This window comes from Triturus cristatus, chromosome 6 (genome assembly GCF_964204655.1).
Source record: "Triturus cristatus chromosome 6, aTriCri1.1, whole genome shotgun sequence".
Lineage (NCBI taxonomy): Eukaryota > Metazoa > Chordata > Amphibia > Caudata > Salamandridae > Triturus > Triturus cristatus.
The window spans coordinates 1222122608-1222136577 of NC_140589.1; positions in this window are offsets into that span (position 1 = coordinate 1222122608).

The window sequence follows — 13970 nt, forward strand, 5'->3', positions numbered from 1 at the left end:
AGGGCTTGGCCGCGATGTAGGAGAAGGCTCTTCCCCTGTTCTGGCTCTGCGGATGCGTGGGGTTTTGGGGAGGGCGAGGTCGGTGGATCAGAAGTTTTGTTTGGTTACGTGGAAGGTGATTCTCTCGTTGAGGTATTGGTGTCCGGTGTTGTGGAGGCATTTGTAGGCGTGGGTGAGTATCTTGTAAGGGACTCTCTTTTCGACAGGGAGCCAGTGGAGGTTCCGTAGGTGTTGGATGATGTGTTCCTATCGAGGGATGCCGAGGACGAGTCTGGCTGCGGTGTTCTGTATCGTCTGGAGCTTGCGGAGTAGAGACTTGTTGATGCCTGCGTAGAGGGCGTTTCCGTAGTCCAGTCTGCTCGTTAAGAGGGCATGGGTGACTGTCTTCCTTGACTCGGGGGGGATCCATTTGAAGGGCTTACGGAGGATGCGGAGAGTGTTGAAGCAGCTGGAAGCGATGGCGTTGACCTGTCGGTTCATGGAGAGGAAGAAGTCGAGTACGATGCCGATGTTCCTGGCGTGGTTTGTGGGGGTCGGGGGTCTGTCGAGGGCAGTGGGCCACCAGGTGTTGTTCCATGCTGATGGGGTGGTTCTGAGGACGAGGACATCTGTCTTCTCCAAGTTAATCTTCAGGCAGCTGTTGCTCACCCAGGATGCAACGTCCAGCATTCCTTCCTGGAAGCTGAGTCTGGTGGTGGTGGGGTCCTTGGTGAGGGAGAGGTTGAGCTGGGTGTCATTGGCTTTGGATACTATGCTGAGGCCGTGCTGTCTGGTGATGACGCCAGTGATGACCTACTGTGCTTCATGTCTAGGCCGGAGGGAGCATTAGTAGGAGGTGGTAGGTGAAAGCAGCAGAACTGAGTGTTTCAACTGTCCATAGTCATACCCATCTGCTGCTACTTCAATGACACCAGTGCAAACCAACTCTAGCCATACATAAACAGACTACAAGAAGTCTGTCCTATAGGCGCAATGTCACGAAACACAGAACAGGGTGCCCCTCTCCACATAAGACAGGCAGCAAACCCCAGATGTCTGCTTACTAAATTGCCTACTTCACCGGTTTTGGAACCCAGTCAAATAAGGATTGCTTCTTGTGCGCCCGGATGCCGCCTGCCTCTCTCCTCTGCCTCAGCTCCTACCCAGGCTTCAGAGCTTAGTGGGAGGGGTGGGGGCTGAGCCTTCTTCCAGAAACTCTGCTCTCCTTAAGTCCTGCTCCCTCTCCCCCTGGGTCCTTTCCTGCCTGCCCTGCGGAGAGCAGCTTGGATCTTCTACCTCCAGGCTTCCTCTTTGCCAGATGACCACAGCCTCCCCTCTCCTGAGGAGGAATGCATAAATAAAGTGATGTTTCACATTTGCAGCGCCCAGAAACTCGGGCTTTAAAATAATTATCGAGCTCAGAGTTGAGCGTGGAATAACCCGACATGAGATAACCTCTCCCCCAGAACCCTAGCCTGTCTCGCGAGTGCCGGTAACAACATTGTATTTATTAGAAAATCACTTAATCTCCTGCCTGGAATCTAAGCAATTTAAATAAAAAATAAATAAATAAACAGCAATCTTGGAGGGGCGTCAAGCAGTGTTGGGGGGGAGAGATAAAAAAAAAACACGGTTGGGGATGGGCAAGCAGTGAAGCATCTGAAACAAATGGTGTAGAGAATCGTGCTGGAGCAATTCAAAGTAAATAAGCGGGACACAAAGTAAACATAACAATGGAGGGGGAAGCGCGGGAACAGATGCACTTGGAATGCAACTGATGAGTCGGAAACCAAGAACTGCAAATGCCAAGTCTGTTAGGCAGGAGTCAGGAAGCATCCGCCATTGCTGAGGTTGGCTTCCTGGGAGTGCTGTGTACATTAATTAAGTAAATAGTTCTTCGAACTGCTAATGAAAGCTCCCAAGTAAGGACACATGTAAGAGGGCCCGTCCTCATGGGAGGTAACAACAGAAGATGGGGAGGTACTAAGAAGAGACTAATAAGCCTATTGACAAATCAGAAGCCAACATTTACAAAGGACAATGATACAAGCCAATGAAAAAAAAGGGGGGAGAGTCGGCGTAGCTTCAAGTCCATACTTGAATACAGCATATCTCGAAGAGACAGCACAAGCGCTGCCTAGGCGAGACCTAAAAACATGAAAACCGTGACAAGATGGTTGTCCTGTATGCATGTGCATAGTTGGTGGCCTCTTACTTGGAAAAAAGGGCAGATGATATTAAAGGAGTTCGCTTTGCAAATGTGTGCTGTTCTTCTGCTGCACGGTCTGTCTTCGCCACAGTTGGGCTGAGATTGCTAATTCCTGTGCAGCCATCTCCTCATCCTGCCATATGTTGTCATCTAGTTCATCTGCCAGTTGTCCGGTTGGACCGAGACTATCAGAAGATCTGGAGCGTTGTCAAATAGTGCTCAATTTAAACTGAAGATACCCTTGTTTTTAATCTTGGTCATGGTCAATCTGGCCTCATGCGAGTTGAAGTCTGGCAAGGGAGTCAGTGTGTGCTTGTAGGTGTCTAAGGTGTGTCACAGTAGTAAAAGTCAGAAAAATCGGGATTGGTGAAAGTCTATTCAGTGTTTAGTTCTGTGTAAGATTTCATGTGGGTTGTGGTCCATACATCACCGATTTTAGACCGTCCAATGGTGTCCCAGTGTTTAAAGCCTTTGAGCCCGTTAACTTCAGGGTTCAAGGTGCAAGTCAATAGAGGGTCTCTCAAGTTACTTTCGGATACCATGTTCTTGACCACAGGCTGCTGTACCAAATGGTTAGCATAGTTTTTGTAGGGAGGGGGAGGAAGTCAGCTGGGCCCCTGCCATACAGGTGGGTCAGGACTCCCCGACCCTCCAGTGAGCTAGAGCTGAAAGGCCGGATTGTTTTACTGCCTGAATAGCCAGTCATTGATTGGAAGCATCTGAGCTGTCCAATAGTAACATTGTAGATCAGGAATGCCCAGCTCTCCTTCATATGTTGATTGTACACATTTATTATAGGCTACCCTGGGGGGACTTCCTTTCCATAAACAGGAAGTGAGGGTGGACTTTAATGATTTAAATAATTGAGGGGGTAGTCTGCAAGGGTAGTGCTGGATTATAAACAATATTTGGGGAAGGAAGATCATTTTGTAAAGGGCACTTCAGCCCATTATGAAAAGCGGTAGTTTGCCCCAGCCCTCGGTTTGGGCTTTTAGTTTGACCAATAGGGGTGTTATGTTCAGATTTCTGCTTTCGTCGGGGTCTTTAGAGATGTAAATTCCTGGATATTTAAAGGGCCCAGGTTTCAGCTGTAAAGCGGTTGGGGCCGGGGAAGGGAACCAAGCTTCATCAGTTTGGGGAACAATGATAAATTCATCCCAATTTACCCTCAGTCCCAATGCTGTGCCTCAGATATTGGGAATACGCATTAGATCCGAGATAGAGTACTGAGGTCTCTGTATGGCATCTGCAATGGATTTTGTCGTGGTACATGGGCCTTTGCTTGGATCAATTATCTCAACTTCTAGTCTAATTTCTGTTTCCCAGTTTCCCAACCAATGCACAAGTTCCCATGTCTTGTCATCCTGTTAAACTATTCTATGTTGTGTTGCGGTCAGTTTGCATCTAGTCACATTCAGTCGTTTCTCTCTGAGGGTTGTAGGTAGAGTCTCAATTTTCCTATGCATGTCTTTGTCATTCTCAGTGACTCAGCGCTTATTTAGGTCCATTAGTGAGGTCTCTAGGTCTGGGATCATCTTTCTGTCCCTGCGTTTATGTAGGACATCATGGGGCACCTGACCTGAGCACACGGTGAGAGAAGTGGAGACAGAGTGTTTCTTTAATTGGAAATATTAGTCTATGTCCTGGCTGACCCTGTCTGACAACTGACTGTCCAGGAGCCACAAGGGGGTTATCCTCCACTGCCCTTGTGACTCTTCTCAAGGGTCTTTAAGTGTGAGTTCAATGGGGGAATGGTCTGAAAAGCATCAGGGTAGTATTTTGACTGCAGACACCTCCCCCAAGTGAGCAGCCGGGATTGGGAGATAGTCTAGCCTCGAGCATGAGCTGTGAGCCTCAGAGTGGTATGTAAATGTATTTTCTGAGGGGTGAAGGATTCTCCAGGCATCACACAGCCCAAGTATGTCTGCTCATGTAGTGAGATCGGTATGACAGATAGTGGTCAATCTACCCAGGGTGTCAATTTCTGGGTGCATCACAGTGGTAAATTCCCCACCGACCACCATTCTTCCCATGGGTAGATCAAGGAATAAGTCCTAGAGAGCCCCAAGGGTATTAACCACCTGTTGGAGGAAGGTACATACTTAAACGTACATACTTACCAGGGAGCAAAAGCCTCTCACCAACACACACAGTACTACAATATATCTGCCCAAGGGGTCGTGTCGCACCTCAGTAACTGTCCAGGGAAAGATCTGTGCAGGAGAGTGGTACTACCCTGGAGCACCTTGTGTAGCCCGAGTGGCAGCAGCGGCTCTTCTGCTAAGGGGGAGGAGCACCACCCACTGCATTTTGCACAGTGGAAAAAGGAAAAAGAAAATGATAACATTATGTTATTATCATTTTGTTTTCCCATTGTCAGGCAGATTTGCTGGGTGGGGCTTGGCTGTCATCACAGTCAGCAGGGGGAGGACCAGTGGGCACTTCAGCGTGCATGAATGTTTGGCCGGCCGCCTTGGGTTGGCCAAACAGTCATGCACACTTTGCATGTTCCCCACCAGGCTGTAATACACAGCCTGGTGAGGAACATGCACAGGCTCCCACCGCCTTTCTGAGCGTCGAACCACAGCGCTCAGACGAATCACAACACTGCATTTCAGTGTTATGATTAGCCTATTGGAGCCTGGGTGTGCTTCCTGCTTCAAGCTTCATGCTGAGGAAGTATCCCACCCATGGGGTATTTTGCGGAATCGGTGCCATTTTTAATAAATGCTTTAGCCAGTGGGGGAGTCAGACGTTGACACCAGGGCACACCAGATGCCAAAGTTGGGGTCAGGACCTCTTCTTTGCTCGACTCGCAGGAGGCTTGTATGTCCTCCGATCGCTCCCTCCATCTGCGCGAGTTTTGCCGGTTGTGACTCTTGCTACAGGATTTGGTTGTCTTGTGGGCATGTGTCTCTTTGTTGACCCAACAGGTGCATTTCTGCAATGTGGAGTAGGTCCAGAGACCCATCCATTCCTCCACCCATTACCAGGCACGTTCCAGAGAATAGAAAAAGGGTTAATTTTTTGATGAAGTACTTTCATCCTGCCAGGGTACAACATTCATTTTTAACTGCATAGCATTGAGTTTTTGCTTGACTTTGTGGAAGCATTTCCTCGATTGTTGAACTTTCGTGGTGTAGTCTGGGAATAGTGATACTTTAAAGGAATTTTACAGCATTGCTCCCTCTGTGGTGCGAAGTATAAAGTCCTGGTCTGCATGGCTAATATTTTCCTTATTATTGGTCGGGAAAGGGCCCCAGGCAGTGGGGTTGGGGCGTGTGATCTGTGCACTTGTTCTAGGAGGAATCAGGATCAGAGCTGTTCCTCTGGCACCCAGGTTTTGAGCACGTCTGTAGAAAGAGCGCTAGGTTGGGCCCTTGTGTTCCATCGGGGAGTCCCAAGAGGTGTAGATTGCTACAACTGGCCCTCCTCTCTGACTCTTCGACCCTTTTTTTCCAAGTAGTGTTGATGTCTCTGTGAGTTTCTTGAGGTCCCAGGACATGAAGTAGATTTCATCCTTGGCTGTGGAGATGCTGGATTATGCTACTGTCATGCGCTAAACCGAATTTCATAAGTCCTGGCAGAGCAGGGTTAGTTCAACCCCAATGCCCCCAATCTTCTACTCCAGTGTTTCTTGGAAGATCTGGATGGACTGTTGGAGAATTTTGGTCCTGTGTCTGTAATGAGGTTGTAGGGCCATGTCAGGGCCAGCCGTCCACCTGTGATTGGGGGGGTGCCTATCATAATTATCTATCTTCCTATGATGTGCCCTGTCTTTGCCCATATTTGCGGTCCGATGTGCAAGGTCTCACAGGTGGGGTGGGGCCAAAACACCAGACAGCCCTCTGCAGCATGGGGCCCCGTGATTGATGGCTCCCGACCAGGACCGAGGGGCAAACTATCAGGTACAGGTCTCCCTGCAGAAATGTCACCACCGTGATATCTTCTGGGGAGCCCCCATTGTCCCAATGAGTACCGGACCCGGCCCCACCAGTGGCTTTAGCAGTGGGTCATTAGAGTGGATACAAATGGGGCCCCTCTCACGCAGTGTATTCTTCAGATAGGAAGATGAGATGGATCCCCCCTCCCGTCCCAGATATATTCGCGCAGGGCCGCACTCGGCTCCATGCCTTCTGCAACCCTCCAGACTGTGTTGCCTGGCCAATCCCAGGTCAAGGTGCTCCGCCACCTCCTTTGCTCATCCTAGCTATCTGTCCCAAGTCAGCAGCAAAAGGCCCAGTCACACAATGCTTTCAGGTACAACTCTATGTAGATTCAAGAAGAGCACCTGTATTCAGTAAAGCCAAAATATCTAAAACGAAACGAATAAAGCCTATACCAAGATGGCCCCCAAAGTAGATATCGATACTGTTTTACATGAGTTAATCTCTTTTACCTCAAAAAATCAAAGGAAATGCATTTATGCGACTTCTATAATTTACGAGGTTTGACCTCAATCGAAATGATTTAATACTTATATTCGATAAGTTTTTATTTCGAAACAAAACAGCGAAACATCAATCCAAGATGGCCGCCAAAATAGAGATCTAAATCAACGTACATTCGTTAGTCCGCTTTCACGCTCCAAACGGTTAAAAGAGTGCTAACGAATGAATACGTAAGCGTGTATGCCGATGAGTGCGATCGCGTATTACGGAGACAGATTCAAAGAGATTGCAGGTATGTTCAAAGGGCAGAATATAGTCATCTAAACTTAAAGATCTCTGAGGAAGTCCCTAAACAATTTTCTATATATCTTTATCACAGACTCAGAAGTGAACGTCTTCACGTTCTCCGGTCTGTAAATCAAGACGCTAAACGGACCTGACTCTCTCTGTAAATAACTGGCGCTGATTAAACAAGCTCCGACACGCCAATGTGCCTTAAGATCAAGGTATATTGTACTTCAATCACCTTTTTGTATACACATAAAAAAGAAGTTAACAGAGAAATGAAATTTAATACAAACTTTTCTGTTTCCCTAATTAGATCGATAAATTAAGATTCTAGAAATAACCGCTAGAACAAAGACGACAGTTATCTACAAATTTGTTTGCAAAACACTAGAAAAATATTCAGGTACCAACTATACGATACCATAGCACGTTATACGTTAGACATAATGTTATTTGCTGTTACTACTGGGAACAATAAAACGAACTCAATATATACAATAACCCTCTCCTTTATTATTTTAATCTTTTAATATATTGTTTAAGAATTGTCTAGAAGTTTTTTGGATAAACAAAGTTCAAAGGGAGGGCACAGTCATTTTTAGATGCCAAATTGATTTCTAGATAAAACGGCCAAAAATAGAACTTTATGCTGTTTAATTCTAGCGATATAACGATAAAGTATATTCCAGATGAAAAGATATATCTGGTATTATCGAGCGATATACATGTAATAGATTGTCACAGATAACATACAGTATATATGCAGAAATATGTGCTTGTGTTTGATTAATTCAAATGTGTACATAATGATTGAAATCAGAACATATGGATACTTTTATCCATATTTATTACATCTTGAAAAGCTTTTTAGATCACAATGTATCACTGAATTTTTTGGGAGAAATTGTATTTGCACGGGTGTTAAATAATAATTTTTTATTAAAATATGGTAATTTATTATTTTTTCCATATTCTATTAGGGGTCAACTTTTTAACATACTAGTCCTGAAGATGGTCTCATCAACGAAAGTCTAAAGACCGAAATGTTGACTCATACACTCTTTTGTTGTAAAATAATTAACTGCAATTGAAAAAGTGTATACAATTATCACAGTGAAGGCGTGAATAATAATAATTGAATGTTTCCTTCCAATATCTCTAATTGTTCCATTTCAAGTACCCTCTATGAATCTTGTTGATAAACTTTATTAGTTTTATATACACCCGTGTATTTTCTTGTTCTTTGTTGCTTTGGATTAATTTTCTAAGGGATATATACTTTCTTAAGATGTACCTTTATGTAATTGGTTCTTAATTAGATAGAACTGTATTGTTTAAAATACAAATTGTCAAAGAAAAGAAATTAATCTGTAAGTAAATCACAAAACCTTACATTTAACTGAGATTTTGAATTACACAATTAAGTACTTGAATAAATCTCTTGAAGGCACCTTTTACCGGTTTACTAATTTTGCCCGAGCCCTCAAGGGTAGATTGGGTTATCCACTATACCTACCAGGACACCCAAGAGGGCCACAACACCCACCGCCACCACCCCCAGGACCCCCCCTCCCCGGCACTCCCCCTTGGCCAAAGACATGCCACATCAACTACACGGAATCATGTACCAAATAATCAGCCTGATGTCGCACAATCACATTTGGTGACATGCATGTGTCGTCTCAAAAATGAGCATCACACATTCACCTTTGAAGCAACAAATGAAAATTTATTAAAATGAACACAGAACAGGAATGAAGTCACATGGTGGCTCCCCTCGGTACATTCCGTAGGTCACAGCCTGCAAGACAAAAATCATGATGAGAAGATGTGTTCTGCGCACATCAAGCGACAGAGAGAGAGCAAAGGAGAGAGCGAGAAAGAGAGGGAGAGAGAGATAGACGGACAGAGAGGGGGAGAGAGAGCTAGACGGCCAGAGAGGGAGAGAGAGAGAGAGATAGAGAAAAGAAGAGAGGGACAGGGAGATAGAGTGCTGACACTGCGCACCCAGGCCACACTGCTCACCTACTGCCACCGGTGTGTCTCTAACCACGTGCCGGTATGTAGTGCAGTTCACCAGGTCCCACATCTGAGATAGACCCGTCATCTGTAAAAGAGTCCAGATACATGAATGGCACAGTATATACAAGTGCACACAACATCATCGCCTGTCTGCCCCTGCGCACCCAGGCAGCTGCACCCTAGTCCCTCCCGCTACCCAGCAGTGCATGCCCGCCCCTGCGCACCCAGGCAGCTGCCCCCAGCCCCTCCCACCGCCCAGCGGTGCATGCCCGCCCCTGCGCACCCAGGCCCCCACTGCTCACCTTCCGCCCTTGGTGGGAAGCAATGAGGGCCCACCACGTGCCGCTGCAAGCCATAAGCCCGGGGCCCGCGGACATGGCACCCTCCACATTATGCAGCCCCGCTCCGCAGGCTACCAGGTCTCACTTTTGGTGCTGGGTCTTGATTTTGCCATGGCAGAGGACATACCAGTGCACCCGGCCTCATCGCAGGCTGCACACCCGCTCAGCCCTTGATGTGCCACTAACTCTGTGATCCGCAAGGCCACGCCACGTGGTGGTTGGCCCCCGCTGTCTGCAGGCTCAAGCCAACACTGCGGTCCAGCAGGGCACACAAAACCGGAGCAGTCCGGACCGCCGAGACGGGGCATCATCGCAGGCTACACACCCACTCAGCACTTAAGGTGCCCTTACCTCAGTGCACCGAAAGTCACTGTCCCGTGGCGGTGTGCCTGTCCCGGCCGCAGTGTACCTGGTGCCACCAAGTCTGTGCCCCACAAGTCATGGACCCTCTATGATTGGATCACGTGGTGCGGACGCCATCATGTCACCTCCGGGCCTGTGAAATGTGATGTCACTGGCCCCTGGGCCCCCATGCCTACATGCACATCACACGGATACACCCCGAGAGAGGTTGGTAATGGCGTTGAGCACATGCGTCCAGACCTTTTTATTGGCAGGGTCACATGTGCTGTGACGCGTGTGCTGGATGGGTGTGGTGTGGGTGTACACCAGCCGTGAGGGAGTGGCTGTGGCATGCTGACAACTAGACCTGTGACCAGCAGACCCCTACAGGGAAGTCCTGGGACATGTAGCATTGTCGTCCCCCCCTGTGAGCATAGGAGGAGGGGGCTGGCCTGGCGTATGCCAGTCCAGCATAAAGGTTTGAACAATGAGCCCGGGGCTCTGGGAGTTGTTCCATACGGGGCTGGACAAGGAAGTAACAAATGCGTGTGTCACTGTGGTTGCATCGGCGCCACCCGGACAACATTCAGCAATGTGTCACCCTGTGACCCAAGTCCAACTACATGAGCCACATGGACATAAGAGGAATTCACTGACCCTACATTCATCCATACTACCACACTTGAAAGACCATAGACATGACACATCTGTGTGATTTGGAATGTTTAATGCACATTCAGTGGAGTGTTGCATCTGGAGCAGTACAGGGCCATGCAAACCCCACTTTCAAATGTTGGCCCGTGGACAGACAGCCAGAGTCTTTCAGGGAATGACAAGTCCAAAGGAAGAGGAAGAGGAAGAGTTCAGTCCGCAGTCTGATAGCTATGTCATTGGCGATCATACAGAAAATGGCAGTCCATTGCGAGGTCCAAGGTGAGTGTCGCAGAAGGTATCGGGGGACATTGGAAGGTGATGATGCAGAGGGCAAAATCAAGCTGAAACCGGCCATGTGGCGGAGATGAATGCTACAGTTTTCTCCATACCAGTAAGGCGGTTTCATCCGCATCTTCATCCTCTGCTGTGTCATGTGCCTCAATGGGGGGGGGGAGGGGGGGAGCTGGCCTTTCTCCAGCACTGTGTGGCAGTGACATCTCAGGGGCCGGAGGTGGAATGTCTGCCACATTTTGTGGCACTGACACTTCAGGGGGCGGAGATGTGGATGTAGTGGTAGCAGCAGCATGCATCGGCGCCAGGCCTTGTAGCAGCAATGGCATGAGGATGGTTTTGAGGTCATTGTGGAACCCAGCTACCTCTCGCTGGTGTGCAGCCGCGGCAGCCGCTCTTTCCGCATTGGCCCGCTCCATGAGTCCCACCTCCCGGGCGATCTCACTGGAGCCACTCTGACTAGACAGTCGTTCTTGTCTCAGAGTCAGGACTCTGGAGATGTCAGCTATGCTTCGTTGGAGTGCATGGAGCGAACTGTGGGTGTTCGTTAGGGACTGTGAGTGGTCCCTGATGGGACTTAGACATCCACGTATGGCGTCTAGTTTGTCTGCCAAGCGGTCGAAGCCCGCCCGCACCTGTTCAGCCAGCTGCTCCTGGCATCCCAACACACGGCGTTGGAAGGTCATGTGTTCGTCGTGGGGGTCCTGGGAGGCAGCCGTGGTGGTGTCTGCTGCCTGCTGTGTGGTCTGTGCAGGGGGTGGGGTGTCCCCGTTGCAACTGGGCTGCCCTGCTCCTGGAGGTGGGTTGTGGAGACTGTCAATGAACTCTCGGAGGGTGTCGAAGTCGAAGTTGTGGTGGTCCTCTTCATCATCAGAGAAGAGAGGTTCAGGCTGCTCTGCAGAAAGTGTTGACTGTCCCTCTGCAATGTGAAGGGGAGATGCAGTTTGACAATGTGTTCACATGTGTGTTGTCGGATTGTACATGTTCACATACAGACTGCATGACTGTGTACATTGTGGCTGTTTTGGAGGAGCTGCCCATTTGCTGCGGGACAGTGGACATTTCGACGACATCACAGATGTGTGTTTGACCTTGTGCATTGTCTACTCACATATCCCTGCAATGCCACTTGTGATTGGCCAGTGTCTACACCCAGTGGGCACCAGTTGTGTCCTGTGTTCTGTTGTGGATGTGTTGGGGTTTGTGCCACTTTGTTGTCAGTGTTGATGTGCTCTGCCTGTTATGTGTGTGTGCTGCATGGGGGGGTGGCCCCTGATGCTCTGTTTTGCTGCCCCTTATCCCTTTCATGTGGTGTGCCTTTGACTTCTGTGCTTGTACAGTGCCGACATGAAGCACACTTGGGTTCATTGTTCTCTTGGTGGGAGTTGGGGTCTGGGGCATGGTTTGTCCGCAGATATGCTCAGCTCAATTGTGCATGTGTGCCATTGTGCCCATCTCCCCGTCCCCCCAGTCCCTGGTCATTACTCACCCTGGTGCTGTTGTGTCCGGTCCTGTTGAGCAGTGTCCGGTCCCCCGACTCCTGCCACCATCTCCCCACTGATGACTGTGGACACCATTTCCTCCATGTCGTCCAGCTCCTCCTGTGGCGCAGGACTCCCACCTCCAGTCTGCATTGCTGCCTTCCGGTTGTTGGCGAGTTTCAGCTCTGTTTTGCGCTTGACGTCATTCCAGCACCTCCTGACATCTTCCATTGTCCTCTTCAGCACTCCGATTGCATTCACCTTGCCCACGAGGGACTACCATTTTTTGTTACCAAGACACAGTGGAGGTGATGAACAGTAGTTGATGGTGTTCGACCACCTCTGTTATCGGGATCCTGTTTTCCTGCGGACTGAAGCGCTACTTCCTACTCTTCTTGTCCTTGCCCTTCCCTGACCCCGAGGTTCCAGGCAGGTCCTCCGGGGGGCTTGTGGGGTTCTGGTTCTCCTCTGTACTTGCTCCGGCAACATCCATTGTGCTTGGCTGTTGTTTGGCATTTGTTTGTCATTTTTTTTCTACTTTTATGGTGATTGTTCCCGCCTGACTGTGTGAATTGCTGGCCTGTATCTGGTTTTTGCTGATTTTTGTATCGTGATTGGCCTCATCGCAGCTTTTTTTTGCGTTTGCGTTTCACAGTGTGGCGTTGGTTTGATCGCGGTCAGTTTACGCGTTATCTGGGGAATATCGCATGGTACCACCGTGTTGTGAATACCTGGTTAACACGGCGTAAATTTCCCATGATGGACTGCGATGTTGAGGGTTGCGTTAAGTAACTTTTGCGATGGTTATCACACATTCTTGAGAATATACCCCATAGACTTTCACGGAAGGAAGGCAACACCACTTTTCGCCAAAAGGAACTGAGTGTTCACAGCACAAACTTATCAGGAAAGAATGTGCTATTTAGTGGTTGCACGGACAGCGCTGGTAGCTCAATGACAAGGGGTCCAGAAGTCCTTGCAATAAGAAATACCATCTTAATGGTCAGCACTCATAGTGACCAAATGTTAATAGGTTCAAAGGGCTCCCATTGAGGCATAGTAGGAGGGTGCTGGATGGAATATGGATGTGAGCTCTTAAAAAAAATAAAAAGAAAATGCAAAACAACGAGTGACATGAAAAACAAAGGTTGGTCAGGCAAGCACAGAAAAAAACACCCACCCTGCTGGGCCAAAGATAAACCAAACATCAACATAATCAACCAGTTTTGCCTGCAGAAGGTAAGCTTGATGGCCTCTGCATGAGGCCAAGAACTACGCCCTCCGGGAGGTGGGCCCTAGTCAAGATTAGGATAGAAGGAACACCTGTAGTTGTGGTTAGCTATTATGGGCCCAATGAGGATAACCCAGAGAAACAAATCAAATTGGAATCATGTTTATTGTCATTTAGTGTCCCAGTGATACTTGGAGGGGATTTCAACTTAGTCTTAAATAAGAGTCTGGACAGAACCTCTAAAGCTAAATATGTCACCCCATCAAAAACTTTGGCAGTGCTTAAAACTATGATTAGTGAGTCAAACTTAACCGACATTTGGAGACTAAAGATGGGGGATAAGAGAGATTTCACGTTTTTTTGTAAAAAGTATGGTCACCATTCACGGATCGATTTTTTTTCTTATTAGATCGTGAGTTGGTATCAGGGGTTGATACGATCAAGCATATACCCGCCATTCTTTCGGACCACTCGGCTGTTCTCCTATCACTAAATACTCAAAATAAGAGAGGTATAACTAGGTGGACTTTGGACAGGACAATCCTATTAGACGAGGGGGTTATACTCAAAATGAAAGAAGTGATTGTGACGTTTTTTGAGGCTAACAGTGGGTCTGCAAAACTCCAAAGTATATGGGATTTCTTTAAGGCCTTTTTAAGATCCATAGGCACTGGTATTATAGTGGGTAAAAAACTCAGCATGAGGAACCAAGAAGAAAAGTTCTTGGAAGCCATCAAGAAG